Source organism: Meriones unguiculatus, chromosome 2 (genome assembly GCF_030254825.1).
Source record: "Meriones unguiculatus strain TT.TT164.6M chromosome 2, Bangor_MerUng_6.1, whole genome shotgun sequence".
Lineage (NCBI taxonomy): Eukaryota > Metazoa > Chordata > Mammalia > Rodentia > Muridae > Meriones > Meriones unguiculatus.
The window spans coordinates 100009822-100026255 of NC_083350.1; the positions used below are offsets into that span (position 1 = coordinate 100009822).

At 40.0% G+C, this 16434-nt stretch overlaps 1 long non-coding RNA gene across 1 annotated transcript in view; it reads right to left on the minus strand.

Annotated features, from left to right (window-relative positions):
* Window positions 1–729: 729 nt before the first annotated feature.
* Window positions 730–16434, minus strand: part of LOC110542615 (uncharacterized) — a 94388-nt gene continuing 78683 nt past the window's right edge. The window contains exons 11-14 of the long non-coding RNA XR_009589978.1: window positions 13577–13787; window positions 5253–5415; window positions 4901–5142; window positions 730–1456 (exon numbers count right to left, since the gene is read on the minus strand). This is a non-coding gene — a long non-coding RNA (uncharacterized LOC110542615). The remainder of the gene's footprint in view (window positions 1457–4900; window positions 5143–5252; window positions 5416–13576; window positions 13788–16434) is intronic.

Consider the following 16434-nt stretch of genomic DNA (forward strand, 5'->3'; position numbering starts at 1 on the left):
GAATTTCTCTTGTGTAGAGCCCTACACTAAGTTTGCCTGTGACGTTTATCTCGAACGGCCCAGTGCTAACTGCTGTGTTACAAACTTAAACTCTCTTCATTCTCACAGGTGAGCATTTATTTGAGTACATGGATTTTCTCTCTTCCTTAAACAAAATATGTTTCCATATTTTTTAGTCCTTTAATTCCCCCTATATTATCCTTCTTTTTATCCTCCTCTCTCCCTCATTCACTGGTTTACAAATGTTTGCATACCTCATGCATATTGGAGTCATTAAATAAGAACTGAGATAAGGGCAAGCACTGGGTCTAAAGAGAAAACTCAATGATAATAAAAGCACTACAGAGGCAACTAAAGGGTCTCTGGTTCTCACTATATTCTGTTTTGATAGCAATGCAATTATATTACTGTGGAATTTTTAAAATTTTTATTATGTGTGCTCTTTCAGTGTTCTTTTTTTTACCCACAATCATTCTATAGACCTTAGTGATTTCCAAAGTCTGAAGTTTAGTTATTTAAAAGATAAGTTACAATTACCCCGGCAGTTTGTTCCCACACACTGACAGGCAATGAGCTGTGAAGGAGAGGAAAACAGTTCTCGTGGTACCTTCAGTGAGTGACTTCTAAGAAGTATCATTTGCCCTCTTATAGCAGGAAAGACACTTGTAAAACACAGGGTACCATCGCATTGTACAGAGGAAGCAGAGAGACAAAAGATAATAACACAGATAAGCTTTTTATTAGAGTTCTCTTTTAAAATTTCAGAATGACTAGGTAGTTCAATAGTCAATATTAAAGCAGTTCAGAAAAAAAAATACACAAGAGGCAGAAAAGATGAATACAGTTGGATAGTAGGTATTAAGCAGTTCAGATAAAAGGAAATTAAACTGTATGTAAAGGGGTCTTTCACTGAAGTCTCTTCTTTCTCAAAGGTCCAGCTTAGATCCAAAGGTGGTGTTCTAGAAAGAGTAAGATCTGAAGAAGGAAAGGGTAGGAGTCAGGGAGGTAGGGAAAGACAGGAACAGGAAGGGGGGAAGGGAGAAAAACTAATATTTCATGAGCTTTTTAAAACAAACTCAAGGCCCAATACTTTGTCAGGCAAAATACAGATGTGTTATCTCATTTAATCCTTATAACAATGTTGGTGTCATCCCTCCCCCTCCCCCATTTTTAAAGACAAGGAGAGAGTCCAACAATTTATTTCACATGGCCCTGTCACATTGTTGACTTGGTGAAGATTTCACAACCCAACCCCCTTCAAAGCTTCAAAGGCCTTTTCACTATATTAGACCTGTAAAGGCAAAAAGGCCTTTATGGGATCTTTAGATCTAGGTATGGAGCTAGCCCATGCAAAGTATACCTTTATTTTTGGAGATTGGGAGTAGAGAAATCTGGACCACATTTCCAAGAGGACAAATCTGGTTTGTCTATTTCTTCTTTGTTTCAGAAGAAAGACCTCAAAAGTTGTCCAAAAACAAAAAGTCACAGAAGGTTTGAATGCTGCCTCCAAATGGGTGGGCTCTTAACATTCTCCCAGAGCATGTTCGTTAGTAGAAAAAACAAACAAACAACAACAGAAAAAACGGAGGAAAAATGTATGATAGACAGAGAGGCACAAAGTCAAATGTGCATGTTAATTGGTGGTCAAGAAAATGAACACACTCTCACAACCTCCATTCTTTAGCTGTCAATGCCTAAGGATAAAGACACTCAAGGAACAACAAGAGGGTAGCAGAGAGGTCCACTAGCTCACGTCTCCAGCACGCTCCACAGGCTACAGTTCTCTATCCTGACGGCCCCTTCTTAGGTGATGAATTTTCACAATGTATTTCATGGCTTCCATCCCTACATGAGACTTTATTACGATCACATAGGAATAAAAAGCCATAAAGCACTAGAGTGAATTTATCTTGGTCGGATGTAAAACTTATTTTCTTCACATGACTTCACAACCATTTCCAAGCTAACCAATCATTTCATGCTACATTAAGGAACATTTTAAGCTACATGTAAGTGACACAAAGCACACTTAAGTTGTAACATCACAAATTAACAAGGTTTCATCCTTCAATGACATTCTTAGCTACGAGGACCAGAAACAAGACCAGGAGACACTCAGTAACATTTAGCCATCGAATGTCATCAGAAACAAAGGGCACTGGGGAGAATTCCTGGAGAAAAGCTTGTCACTTGGACATTGAACTTGGAAACACATAAGGAGAGACAGAAGACAGACAAATCACTGTACAAACTGAATCCAGGAGAATTATTTCAAGCCTCCTGCTACTACTTTCTCCCATGGGATGCTTTCTTATACACTCACTGTCTGTGTTCAGATATTTCATGTGGTACCAAGTGGAGAGGAAGAACCTTAAGATTTGTGTGTGCTTTGTCATCATTAAGCTGTCTATGTACAAATAACAAAAAAAGGAAAGAAAAATGAAAGACAGGGAGAGAGAGAGAAAGACAAAGAGAGACAGGAAGGAAGGAAGGAAGGAAGGAAGGAAGGAAGGAAGGAAGGAAGGAAGGAAGGAAGGAAGGAAGGGAGGGAGGGAGAGAGGGAGGGAAGGAAGGAAGAAAGAAAGAAAGAAAGAAAGAAAGAAAGAAAGAAAGAAAGAGAAAAAGAAAGAAAGAAAGAAAGAAAGAAAGAAAGAAAGAAAGAAAGAAAGAAAGAAAGAAAGAAAGAAAGAAAGAAAAATGAGAGGACTCAAACCCACAGCATCAAGTGTCCACAAGTGTTGCCTGCCTGTTCATAGCCATTCACAAAGGTTGAAGGCATTCTTCCCACCCCTTCCTATGGAAACAAGTTTCTAACAAAGCCAGAAACAATGCTGGGTACAGATGTCCATTGATGTGATCTAAGTAACACAGGTCCAGACTCCAAAAACATTTTTCATGCTGCATTCCAGTGGCCTTGCTCCTGGCATTATAAAAACACTTACTAGTGGCCATACCGAAACCCTAAAAACTTGATATTAGAAATTTCCTTATTTTTCTAGCCTTTCAAAATTAAATCTGAGGTGCCTATTTATCAACTCCAGAAGTAGCAGCATTCCACACTATTATCAACTGCCGTGTACATTAAAAAAAAAAAAAATGTGTGTTGAAATCTGAATGCACGAAACCCCAAATACTTGGGGTTTTTTCCATTAGAGATAGAATGCTAGGCAAGCTATTCTACCTAGAAATCACTATAATGAAGTTTGGGCTTATACAAATCATAAGGAGATTGGAAATAGTTAAATGAAAAGAAGTGCATACATAAATTCAATTATCATGCACGAACATGCAAATGATTTAAGTGCTGCATCTGAAACTCTGGTTCACATTCATTAATCTCAGGTTGCACTTTTTGAAGGGGAAAGACATGCTAATTGGGTCCAGATTAATGCACTCCCAAACCTCTCCAATTTGTTTTTAGGTGAGGGTTAAATGATATGTATTAAAATAAACACAGCTGCTCATCTGCCTCCACCTTTATTTCTCTGCATTACCTCTACCTCTTCACCCAGCTGGCTATCTCCCCTGCCTCACTCCACTCCCCAGCTGGCTCCCCTCCCAACACAACCCACCCCCCAGCTGGCTCCCCTCTTCTACTATGTCTCTTCTTCCTTTACAGAAAATATCAAAGACCCCTGCCTTGTCCTTTTTGAAAACACATGGAAGAATGACTCTTTTTCACAGTCACTTCAATGCTTTCCCTTTCATCAGGAGTCCCCACACTCCACAGAGGGGAGCATCCACATCCTGGACCCCAGTGATGCTTAACTGTGGTACCAAACACATATGCCAATGGGAAAGCAGCCTGGCATTTTCTCAGATAATGCATTCTTTCTACAAATCTGTGCTGTGGCCCTTTCGGCCAGAATTGAAGAGTAGTTTGAAAGATTCCCGGTGCAGGATTGCTGGGAGTCAAAATTGTTTGAGGTTGGCATGGCAATCCCGTGACTTGGTTGTGTGGGAAATCAAAGACTGAGACCAAAAGTGTGTGTGTCGGGGGGGGGGGGTTTGCATTCTTTCTCTGTGACTCACAAAGACACTTGACTGTCCCTGTCCCTACACCCTAGCAAAATTAATCTTAAAATAAAAAGCAAAATGTTATCACCCATTTGTTTACGTATCTTGATGACACATTAAGTTGGCACACAAAGAAATGACACATTTGGGGGAGAATTGAGTGATGACAGTCTTGAAATAGTCAACTCTTATTTTTCTTAGATCTAATCTTTAGAAAAATGAGAAAAAAGCTACAGGGTTGTGGGAATAAACTCAGGGACCCACCCCTTTTCTAAAACAAATAAACATCAAGAGGTTAAGCCAGCCATTATAAAGGAGAAGGGGACTTCCAACTAATTTGACACTGAAGGTTATAATGTGAAACCTGGTTGCTTTGTCATGTGATGACTCATACCCAATCAGCACCTTCCCTCTTGGTATGAGTTAAAAATGAGTGGCACTTTTTTGTTCTTTTTGTTTTGTTTTTTTCCTGTTCCAGAAATCAAATGAAAGTCTTGGGTCCCATCTTTTGGGATTCTATCAGGCTAATTCTCCCAATGCACACTCACAACACAGAGGAGACAACAAGAAGAACACACATACACAAAAACATAAATTACTGGACATGTCACACAGCACAGCACTGCACATGAAAACAGACAGCTAGTGACAGACGTGGTGCTCAGAGAGCCTTTCCACCTAAATTGATTTTTGCATATTTATAAATGTAAAATTAGTCTTCATAAATAACAGCAAGGGCGAGGCCGATATTAAATCTGTCAACGTTCTGACAAATGCCCTGAGCATTGTTTGGACGAGAAATACACTCAGGATCAGATTCGCTCCTAAAAGAGAAAATGATTATACGCTAACCAAACCCTAAGTACAAGCTAAAGATATTCACCTCATGAAGCCATTCCTCAACTAGCCCCTTGGCACTCGCTGGAATTATTCTCAGCACGATCTCTACTTTCTCATTTTCTGCTGTCTCCATGTGGGTAATTTCTTTCTCATGATTAAGAGTGAGCTTGGCAGATCCTTCAAAGCGTGGTTTTAGGTGTGGTGGAGCTCCCGTGCGTCCTTTGTCTAAGGCAGGATTCTAAGGCTGCACTCTTAGGTGGGAAGGCCTCGGCAGCATTCGCGTACCTAAAAAGATTGTTGTTTTTAAGGCAGACTTTATAGGTATCTTTATAGAAACATTTTGTTGTTGTTGTTGTTCTACAACATGCGACTGACAAATGAAATGAACTGTTTACCTTTGAAAGAACAGGCAGGCTTTTCTCTTCCAAATAATCACTCCAGCCTTTCTGAACATCATCCAGAAGCGATTCTGCCTCCTTCGACTTATCCAACATCTGAGGTTGAGAGATAACCCTTGTAGCATTGGCCTCCATCCCTGGCCCCTTCATTATTAGCCTCCTGGTGGGTGAGATAGAATACAGTGGCTGGAATAACCCTACTTCACACAACAGGCTCGCTCTCTCTTTTAAATTGAAAATCCCCTTATTACAAAACAAGGGGTGTTCTTTTTCTTCTACCTTTAAGTAGGAATGCCACATTCATTGCTTCTTACAAAAACCGCAGCTGCTTTCTAAGCTACAGATAAATAGAATGTGCTAGGCGGTAATTCGACTCAGTCTGAATGCATTATTTTCCAAGACACTTTGGCAAGGGGCTTTTTATTATGAACTGGAAAGAACAAGGGAAGTCCTTTCTCTCCTAATTATGGATGTGTTTTGTTCCCTACTATTAACCTATAATGTCAGATTGATCTTCTTTTGCTGCAGCCAGTTCAATAAATCAACACTTTTTTTCCTGGAAAATTAGAGGGCTAATGATTAAGTCTTCATGAACTTTAATGATGAAAATAAAATTAGCACAAGAGAGAAGCAGATGCTAAAACCAAAAATACACAATGGGATGTCCACTGAGACTTAGGAAATAAACCTTGTTTTGACACCCAAAGTTAAGATCAGCAGGACTGAGTCGTAAATTTTAATTAATTTAAATTTACTAAAAGTAAGGCTTTCCAGCCATTTTGCTATGCTAGCTCATGTACAAAGGGGGAAGTACATAAATATGAGGGTGCTGTTTCTAAGTAGGGTGCCATGCCATTTGTGTTTATTGCTTACTGGTTCTATATAGGTGACAGCTGGCAATGCTGACAGTTTTTCTCATGTTTCCCTCTCATCCAAGCAGTGAAATAAAGAGCTAAAGCACAAGAAACTCTCAGTGGTCAACTTGTGCTTCAACCTGAAGATAAACACTGTGAAAAGTCATGAGTTCCTAATACTATCCTAACCAAAACCAAAATAAAAACACTGAGAAACCCCATTAACCTAGCTTCTGGTTAATTGTTGATCCCAATGTTAATATTTCTGAACATAATATTACAACCGACCAGCACAGCAACAGTGCTATAGGTCTGTGTAGATATATTGCTTTGCCAAGAGGGGGAAATCCCACGGGGTGCCAGTGGGGTTCCAATTAAGGCAAAATAAATACTGCTGCAGCCTGACAGCAAGAGGAGATTACCAGCAGATCACAGCACATGGGCAGGTGTGCCCTTCTGAGCCATGCACAGACTGAGCCATGCTGTCAGCAAGCAAAGTGCCAGAGAAGAGCTGGGTGTGGCTGGTGGCTTGACAATGATTTATTCTTGTTTGCTCATATGTTTTCGAGTGTGTTTCCAAAAAGGTTGATAGTGGCAATCAATGGGGATCTTGTGCAAAGCACAAAGTCTGCCTGAACCCTGACTTGAGACTGCATGCATATTTAAAAGATCTCAGACCCAAGGGAAGAAAGAAAGCAGGGGCAAGGGAAGGAGAGAGACACTTTGAAATTATATTTGCATTTAAAGCTATCCTGACTCTTTCCATGTACATCTGTCTGAATTTTTTTTTTTAAGGAGGTATATTTGTTTCCATTGCAATGCTTACTGAATTTTCCAAGCAGCCTCTTTAGGAGGACTGTGCATGCAGTGGATGTTGGTGACAGCCTTCAAGATCCTACTACTCTGATTAGATTTGAATCAATTTCCCATTCGCTGATATGCCTGGAAACACACAATGTGCTGGGCAGGTGCCCACCCTGGCTTATGAGCCTGAGTGATGCTGTGGCAACCCCAAGAGCCCAGTTAACCCTGGATAAATAACAGAGCCCTGTTCCTGAGCCCCATCGTGAAGCATATGAGACATTACCATAAGAGGAAAATTAAATCCCTGAGTGTCGATATCTCCATTGAGTGCTCAGCACAGTGAAAAGCTTGCCTTGGCAATCCAGAGTGTTTGGGTTTTGTTACAGAGATGTTGGAGGCAAACATTAAACAAACTCTCAGCTTTATATTTGAAGGAGTGTAATATTCCTAGATATCCTAATAGACAAGCATTATTCAAATAGAAACAGTTTGCCCACAAAAAATACCAACCAACCAACCAGACAAACAAACAAAAGATCTCTGAGCACATTCTCGCCTCAAATTGTTTCTCACACTCCTCCCCTTTTGACCCTGGGTGGATATTAACATAAACCAAGATGGGCAAGTTTTGTGAGGATAAAGTGTGATCACTGTCTCCTGCTACCTGTATTGTTGTTCTAAACTAATAATAATGTATGTTGTGACAACATAATCCACCAGACAGAACTTCAGGCCACCAGTAAAGCTAGTAGCTCTACTGCAGGCAACTCTCTGACAGAGCAAGCATGGCAGCCCTGTTTTTAAAAAGCCAAAAGGGTGATTCAACAGTCCAGCCTTATTCTGTTCTCTCTTTGGAAAAAAGAATACAAAGGAGGAGAAACAAAGTAAGAAAGAGGAAGAGGGAGAGATGTGGAAAGAAGAGAAGGAAATCAGGAAAAACAGAAGCGCCACTCAGCACAACTCAGTGGTTGGTGTTTTTTTTCTCATGTAAAAATAACCATTGTCACATCTCCCTTCTGCCTCCTCAAAGCAAATCTAGTTGTAAATCCTCACAGCCTCCTCTCCATATGGAAGACTGCTGTCCCCATGTTACTGTCTATGAGACACCTGGCCGTCATCATCTTTTACGAAACAGCTAGTATTGTTCTTGGCATTGTTAGTCAGTGCTCTTCTGTCCCTTGTGCCTTTCCCTCTAAAAGTTTCTTTCATGCTTCAGCCTGCCTAAGAACATGCAGCAAAATAGATGAACAGTGCAAACCAGTGGTGTGAGTCCATCCAGGCTTAATTCTGGCAGACTCAAATCACTCTCCTATTTCAGTGGCAAGACTACATAGTGATTTCACTTTACTTATGGGTCCTGGGGGCAGGAAAAAATGGTGTTTTATGAATGAGAAGGAGGCAACACCACCACATGCAGGACAACTACAGGTACCCTGTGTTCTCCAGGATGAGGCACAGCAAAGCCCCCAGTGAAATAAGAGAAAGTATCCATGCGAAGAAACTAGAATCCTTTGGTCTGTGAAGTTGTTGCCTTCCTTCCAAACCCAGTTGGAAGGTTAGTGTGCACACATCCCTCATGGTTGCACACACATGTACAGATGTCGGGTGTGGGCACCTGAATTCGCAGGTACACTGCAACTCCCCCCCTCCCAGAAGCCAACCCTCTTTAATTACCACATGTGGAAACCTTTACTCTTCAATTGGCAAGAAGGCACTACTCTTATTTCAGATAGTTGGCAAATGCAAAGTTTAAAAGCTGTCATTCCACATTTTAACTTCCTTTCTACTGAAGTGCCAGCTAATCAAGTCCAGGTTGTCAAAGGATGTCAGGACCCAAGGCCATTTATAAGATGGATTAAGTTCCAAAAGACAAAGTAGCCACTTACACTTAAACACATTATGAAGACATTTTATACTTTACAAAAAAAAAAAAAAAAAAAAGTTAGGCACTGTTTAAAATGGAAAAGAAAGCTATGTTATGAAAGATGAACAACTTTGGTATAAGTACACGTTCTCTGGTTTTAGAAAACCAAACCCCACTGCTGAAAATACAAGCACAGATAGGGTCGTCTGGAACCAGCCTGGTTTTAGGAAACCATAGACCTTATGTGGTCAAACCCAGCAAACTACTACACAAGAAAGACTGGACTCTAAGAGGGGTAACTTGAAAAAGGCATCCTCATTCTGGGGGCCTGCTTGCCTGAGACCTTGCCTCCCAAGTCAGAAGGGCTCTGGGCTGCCCAGACCATGTGGCCTTGCAGCCGAGAGCCTCTTCTCCACAGAAAGCAGTCCAGGGAGAAGGGATCAGACAACTGAACAGAGGGTGTCCTTGTATCCGGAATGTCCTGAAACACCAGAGTCCCACGGAGCACAATGCTGTGAGTATGGGAGTCAGTCACGGGAGCTCTTTAACTGCTTGTCAAGGTTTCCTGACACCAGGAGCTTTGAAGAGGTCAGAGAATTTGTCCCCAGCTTCTGTTTTCTGTTCTCCTTCAAGGAGCACAGTGAAGAATGGGGCCACTCAGCTGCCTTTTAACATGTCACACTTGGATAATTCCCGTCCTTTCCAGGGAGCTTGTCCATTCCATTTGGACTCATGGAAGAAAAGCAAAAATCGATTCAGAACAAAAGAAACTCCCATGTTTTTTGCCTCTTTTGTATGTTTTTTAGAGAGTACCCACAGTGTAGTTAAGTTGAAAAAGTTTAAAAAAAAAAAAGAGCACTGAGGCAACAAATCACATAGGGGAAAAAAATTGAGATTTAAGATAGAATCAAATTTAAAAGCTAATTAAATTCAACAAGGACTTCTCAAAGGACCACATAATAAAATTCTTCTCTGTCTGTCTAACATTTTGCTTTTGAAGAGGGCAGTAAGTGGAAAGACTGCATGGTTGTAGATTCCATATTGTGGTGAAAGAAAAAAAAAAACCTGAGATGGGGTGAAAAAGATGAGATGCATGGATTTCTGTACTGACTGGATGCTAGGGCTAGGATGCAAGAAAGAGATAAGTTCCTGCTCCGAGGGAACCAAATTTGAAGGCAGACAGTAAAACGGACTGAACCTTATTACCTCGAGTCCCTGAGAAATTCCCAAGACAGTTGGATGCAATTTGAAAAGGTCAGAAAAATATTTCCTGCACAGCACTGCTTCATGGTTTAAGGGTGTACATTTGTGAGATGCCAACTCTAATCATTTTTATTGACTTTGCTTTCTAGAGACAGACAGACAGTCTGGGAGGCAGGACCAGCAGATAAGAGAGAGGCAATCTTACAAATGAAAACCTCTCTTACTTTGTTCTCTGGCTCGTGACTGAAAAATTCCAAGCCTTTCCCATTTAAAGAGAAACTACTCTGCAGGCTGACAAGAAGGGGAAGGCAGTACAGGAAAGCATCAATATAACTCTAGTGAAGCTATTTCCTCTTAATTGCCACTTAGTTTTCTTCTGCTGTATGCTAAGACCAGAGAAGCATATGTGGTGCTGCACTTTGCCCTGGGAAATGATCAAGATGACATGCTAGGAAGAACCTCAGTGTGTGAGCGTCAGTTTTCTCCTAGCATATCTTCTGAGGCTGGTTGTGGGAACGCAGGAAACCCACAGCAGAGGGTGAAATTAAACAAAGCATGGAAATATCCATTGAAAATATTGTTCTCTAACGATTTACTGTCATTAAAGTCCTCCCAAATACAAAGGGAAAACAAAGACTTCTCTCTTTAAATGAGATTGGTACGCAATGCGAACCTTTGTTATCAAATGTATTTGTGGGTCTTTTTTCTTTGTCTGCCTCTCTTCTTTTTTGTTGGCATCCAATTAGAAGTTAAAGCTGACTTCTCAATACAGGATGCCATGATCCTTTCCAGCTCTGCAAAGTTTTAATTAACATCTGACTTCTCTTTCTGTGGGAAAGCAAACGGAGCCTGCTCACTCCTGTTTTGAAGCAGAGCTAAACTTTTTAATGGCCCTGAGACCTGTCTGCAGGCTTTCCTAAGACGCTCTGAACACACCGGGGATCTTGGCAGCCTGATAGAGCCTTTCAACCAGCAAGATGTCTTTTCCTATGGACAGCCATCATGCTGATCAGGTCTCCATCCCTGTTATCCACAGACCATCACAACCAGCAATGAAGGAGGCCGGTACAAGAAGGCTTTCAATAATGTCAACAAAGCCCATTAACTTGGCAGTGAGAACAGAAGGTTCTTGCTTGTAATTGCCTCTTTCTTAGGTGTCATCTCAATATTTGGTATTGGTTAGAGATAAACAACAAAATTTGGTGGAATTATAAACTTTTTTGCCTCATAAAAACATTTTAGAAGTTTAAAAAAATAACAAAGTTCATGGGTCATACTAGACCTTTGTGATATAGGTCTCCACTAAATCACATTTAAGATATGATGTTTGTTACATTTTTATTTATGACATCTGTTTTATTTGCACAAACAGGTTTTTACTATTTTTTATTTGTTAATATCATTAGTAACAATAATAGCAAAAAGCATGTATATTAAAGTAGCAGTAAAAATAGAGGATTATATTTTGTTGGAGTGATCATTAGTTGAGTACGTACTACATGGAACATCCAAAAGACACGTCATTCTATTTAGTCTTCACAGACAATTTAAGTAAACATAATGTGAGAATGGGGCCGAGAGAGGGCAGGATATTTGTCTGGACTTGAAAATGTGCAGGCATTGAAACTGGGACTCCAATGAAGACTGATTTATTTCTTCCAAAGCTCTAAGCTTGGATCCATATTCTACAGGCAAGGCAGAGCCAGGAAGGCCAGCCCAAGTCACACTGCACATTGCAGACCCCGGGGCTGTTCTGAGCAGCTATGCTGCTCTTCTAGGCTGAGCCAGGGCCGCTGAAAATGTCCTTCCACGCAACCGATGTTAGCTGGCTGAGTGTGGAGCTGTTAACCAGCTGCTGTTTTCAAGTGTTTCCTGTCCTCATAGAACTTGGTTCACAAAGAACAAAATACACTTACGGCAGCCTTCTTAATCAGGTTGGGAGGTTCATGGTTCAGAGTCACTTGATAAATTTTGGGGCCTAATGACACACAAATTACTGATCTTATTTGGGTTATCTTTGAATTATGCACTGAAAAAAATAAAGGAGAAGAGAGTGCCTCTTAGCTGGAGTTGCATTAGGGCTAATGTGTTAGTTCAATGAATCACTCTTGAGACACAACTTTGAAAGGGGAAATGTTCAGCTATTTCATTATTATCACAGGTAAGTAGGTAGGATAAAAAGAAAATAATGACGGGTCACTAGAGTTTAGCACACAAAAAGCCACAGGCCTTTGATTGCAGCAGAATGTGCCATACATAGCCAGATTTCAACAAAATGCTCTTTTATTAGTATTTGACAAACATTTATTTTAGCTGATTTACTAACTGTATCCCTGCAATGGTTCATCTTGTTTAGAGATTATGGCTATAAATGTCAAAATACTGCTTGGCTTTCTGGCACATGCTGTCTATGCGGTTTCTCCACCTGTTGCTTCCACCCTCACATCACCCTATGTATGAAGGCAGCTCCTTAAGGTATCAGGTCCCCTTACAAAAAGGGACCCTTTTCCCCGATGCCTGAAAAGACACTTTCCTACTGTCAAAGCCATCACAGTGAGTCAATCAATGGAAGATGTACCTTCAGCTGTGCTGCACCTCAGGAAAAATAATGTCTTTTGTTTGCTTGCTTTTTTTCTTGTTTTGGTTTGTTTTTAAGACAAGGTTTCTCTGTGTAGTCTTGGCTGTCATGGACTCACTTTATAGACCAGGCTGGCCTTGAACTCACAGCTATCTGCCTGCCTCTGGCTCCCTGAGTGATGGGATTAAAGGCAAGTGCCACTGTGCACAGCGATCATGTTTTTCTTAAGGACTAACAGAGGAAGCATTTAAAATATAGGAAGGCTATCAACAGCTACTGAAAGATGCAAAGAGGAACAGCTGAAGAAGAGGCTGATCCCAGAATGAGCCATCTGCAGGATGGCTTCCCCCGCTCCCCCAATATTTCAGACTCATGGCTTTTCTTCATTACAGAGCAGCACTGAGAACAATATAGAGAGTGTAACAGAAGGTTATTGGTACTCCCAAAGTGCTTGGAAACAAAAGGAGTCTAATTGTCAACCAAGAAGGAATGTAAAATACCATCCCAAATTGTTTGTTTTCAATGAATTCTGTCAAGGAATTATATATCAAGCCTATTTATTTTCAAAAGAGGAATGCCCTGAAAAATATTTTAAAGACACCCTAATTGGCTAATTTAATATTTTCCAGGTAGCAATTTGCTCTTAAGACAAAAGATGGTTTCATAAAGAAAATCTCCATCATGAAAGTGCTGGAAGAAACATCATACTAGATCACTGCATGAGCTTTCTGCTTTACCTGGTCCTTCCTGTGCATACAGACACAGTTGTGGGCACCAACCCAATTGCAATGAACTGTTTAGAAATAATGATAAGGAAAGATGACACACAATTAAAACATGGTGCTATAGCAACAGAAGCAGAAACACATCCCAGACAAGGCAGAGAAATGAGAACAGCCCTTTTCTCCTTCCTGGGCCATGCAGAGTACTTTAGTAATTTCTCAAAGCACATTATTAGATTTTTATTTTCATCATTCTTCTGATACTTCAATGTCAGAATGTTAAATGCTTTGTGTACCTGGCTGTCCTTCTCAAGAGGATTGTGGTAGTATGAGAACCCAAATGTTATCCCAGTCCATTTTCTGTGAATTAGAGGATTCTCTGGAGCATATCATTTCTTGTGTTGGGAAAAAGCGTGGCTTAAATTTTTTTCTGAATAAATTTTCAAAATCAAATTTGAAAGTTTTCATGAGAGATGATCCTCCCTGGTGGGTGATGCGAAGCATAACCTGAGGGGCAAACATGAAAATAATTAGCATAAAATGTATTAGCATATAGATGCCTTTGAAATAATAAAACAGCTGAAAACCCAAATGCCTATCCCCAAAAGAAAGTGATGAGAAAATACAAAATTAGTGAATACTTCTTGCATGACAACTCCAGCCTGAAAGCCAGAATGAACATTCTCATTCGGTGAAGGGTGCAATGACCAGGGAGATGGAGAAGACCCAGTGATTACCCCTCCTTCCTTTGCTTTATTTGGTCATTATCAACACATGAATATTCTCTTACTGATCCATTAGCCCACACTGCCCACTCCCTTTCTTCTTTAAACAGAAAAAAAGCCAAACATCTTCCCTTTACTTTCTTTATAAACCACCAAATACTCGGATATAAAGCTTCTATTTTCTTTTTTCCAACCCCCTGCTTTTATCTGGCTTTCCATAGTTTTCTAGATGGCATAACAAAATACTGGAATTAGTAATTTCATTACCAAGAAGACGGGGAAGACTAGTTTTAAACATGGGATAATGTTCTGTGTTTGTATTAGTAATGGTCCATAAACTCAAACCAATTTTTTAATATTTGTAATCAATGTTACTTCTGAGATAGTAGGATGGTATAGGACAACATGACAGCAAAACCATAGTCTATAGAGTCAGTCCCCGTTTTAAAACATGTTGAGCTAACTTTGGAAAAGATTATTTACAACTAAGTCAGTCCTCCCTTTTCTATATGTGATAATTTTAGGGTAAGTCAAGATTGTTATGACACGTATAAAGCACATATGGATCCTGGGCACTGTAGCTGTCACCTTCAAGAACATTATTGAAGACTCAACATTTTGTGGTTTCTTCCTTCCTTCCTTCCTTCCTTCCTTCCTTCCTTCCTTCCTTTCTTTCTTTCTTTCTTTCTTTCTTTCTCTCATTTTCGGAGTTAGTAAGTTAAAGGCCATTTCATCTTTGTATGCATTTAGACAAATAAGTGGTCCTAAAGATGTTAAGGAAAGATACCATAGAAGACAATGGATCCGTACTGACATGATATTATCAAAACCTATTCTCTTTCCAAAAATCAGTCAAGAAAATAAAGATTCTAGAGTTAAAATTCATACCATAGAAGAAAGAATGGAGCTTTCAAGTGAACTTTGTAACAACTGGCAGAAATTTACAACTATTTTAGAGAGTATAATATAGAAGTAACAATTCACTAACTATATGTTAAATTACCTAAATCAAGCAAAATAGGTGAATCCCTCAAGCAATAATCATGTTGTATAGCTGAAACAATGTATTCGTATCTAGACTGTTCTGCAGTATTTTGATTTGTTTGTTAATTTTTGAGACAAGCCCCCCCCTCCCCATATCCAAGGCTGGTCTGGAGCTCTCTATGTATCTTTGTATATGCTGTCTGTGAAATCTTCTCCCCTTTGATTCCAAGTTTTAAGATTAGAGACCTGCACCACCATGCCAGGATGTTCATTTAACAATTAGTTACTTTTAAAAGGTGTCAATATAGCCCAAGAAAGGGTGTTTCCACCAAAATATCTTTGGTTTTCTCAATTTTCCTGCAGTTTTGAACTTCTAATGGATGATAATCACTTCACAAAGGAGTGTTTTGGCCTCTTGGCATATGGAAGGAGAAAGGAAACATATATTGTCAAATAACAGATTCTACAGAAATGAGAAAGTCAGCCATGCTGTGTGTCTCTGTTCTTCCTCAGCAGCTCATGCCTCAGACCTTAACTAACACTGCTTGCCTTCAGAGCTTGTTGTCATCAAAACCTACCTTTCTTGACTACTTAGGTCTCATCAGGACCTCACGCGCTCCTGACAAACCACAATGAAACCAAAAGAGGAGAGAAAGGCAGCATTTGTGCATTTTTCTAACAAATGAGCTGCTTAGTTGTGTCTATGACGCAGTTCAGCTGAGGAACTTAACTTCTCTGTATGGCCAGACTCATGACTCTGTCTACCTCTTCCCTTTCAATCTGACCTCACAGAGCCTGTGTCATGAGACCGGCATCCCATGCAGGGCATTTTTTCCAAATGTCATTCAGTCTTCATCTTTCTTCTCCACTGGATGATATGTGGGCCTAGTGTATTGCATTTCAGACTAGTTTGAAAAGGGAAATGGCAGAAAACAGAGCACAAGATAGTATTTAATTGGGTTTCAGAAGGTACAGGCATTACGGTAGCTTGCATGTTGATGAGAATGCATGGCTATGAAGAGAAAGGGCCAGGTTCATGGGTTCACAGAATACAAATGTATATAAAGGCTATTCTGCATGCTTTGCCAGTCAATGGGAAAAGGAAAGCAGGTTCTCTGCCATCCAAAGAATTCAGGATCTACCAACTGATTCCGTTAAGAATATTCTGCCTTCTCACGGGGCTTTGTTTTACTGCTAATAATGTTCAGATATAATGTTTGGCCTAAAATTGGTTTAAAACTTTAGACCACACAAAAAGAATAAAATAAAATTAAACCTTCCCAAGACCATCTCTATTTGTTGTTTTTAAAATTTACATGGTTGTTTTCATTTTTTAAATATACTAGTGAAGCTAGTTTTGCTTTTTTTTTTTTTTTCTCCCCTTCTCACTTGAAAAGTGCCACCAGCTACTTAGGTTCATAAACCCACCAACTTGGTTTCTATAC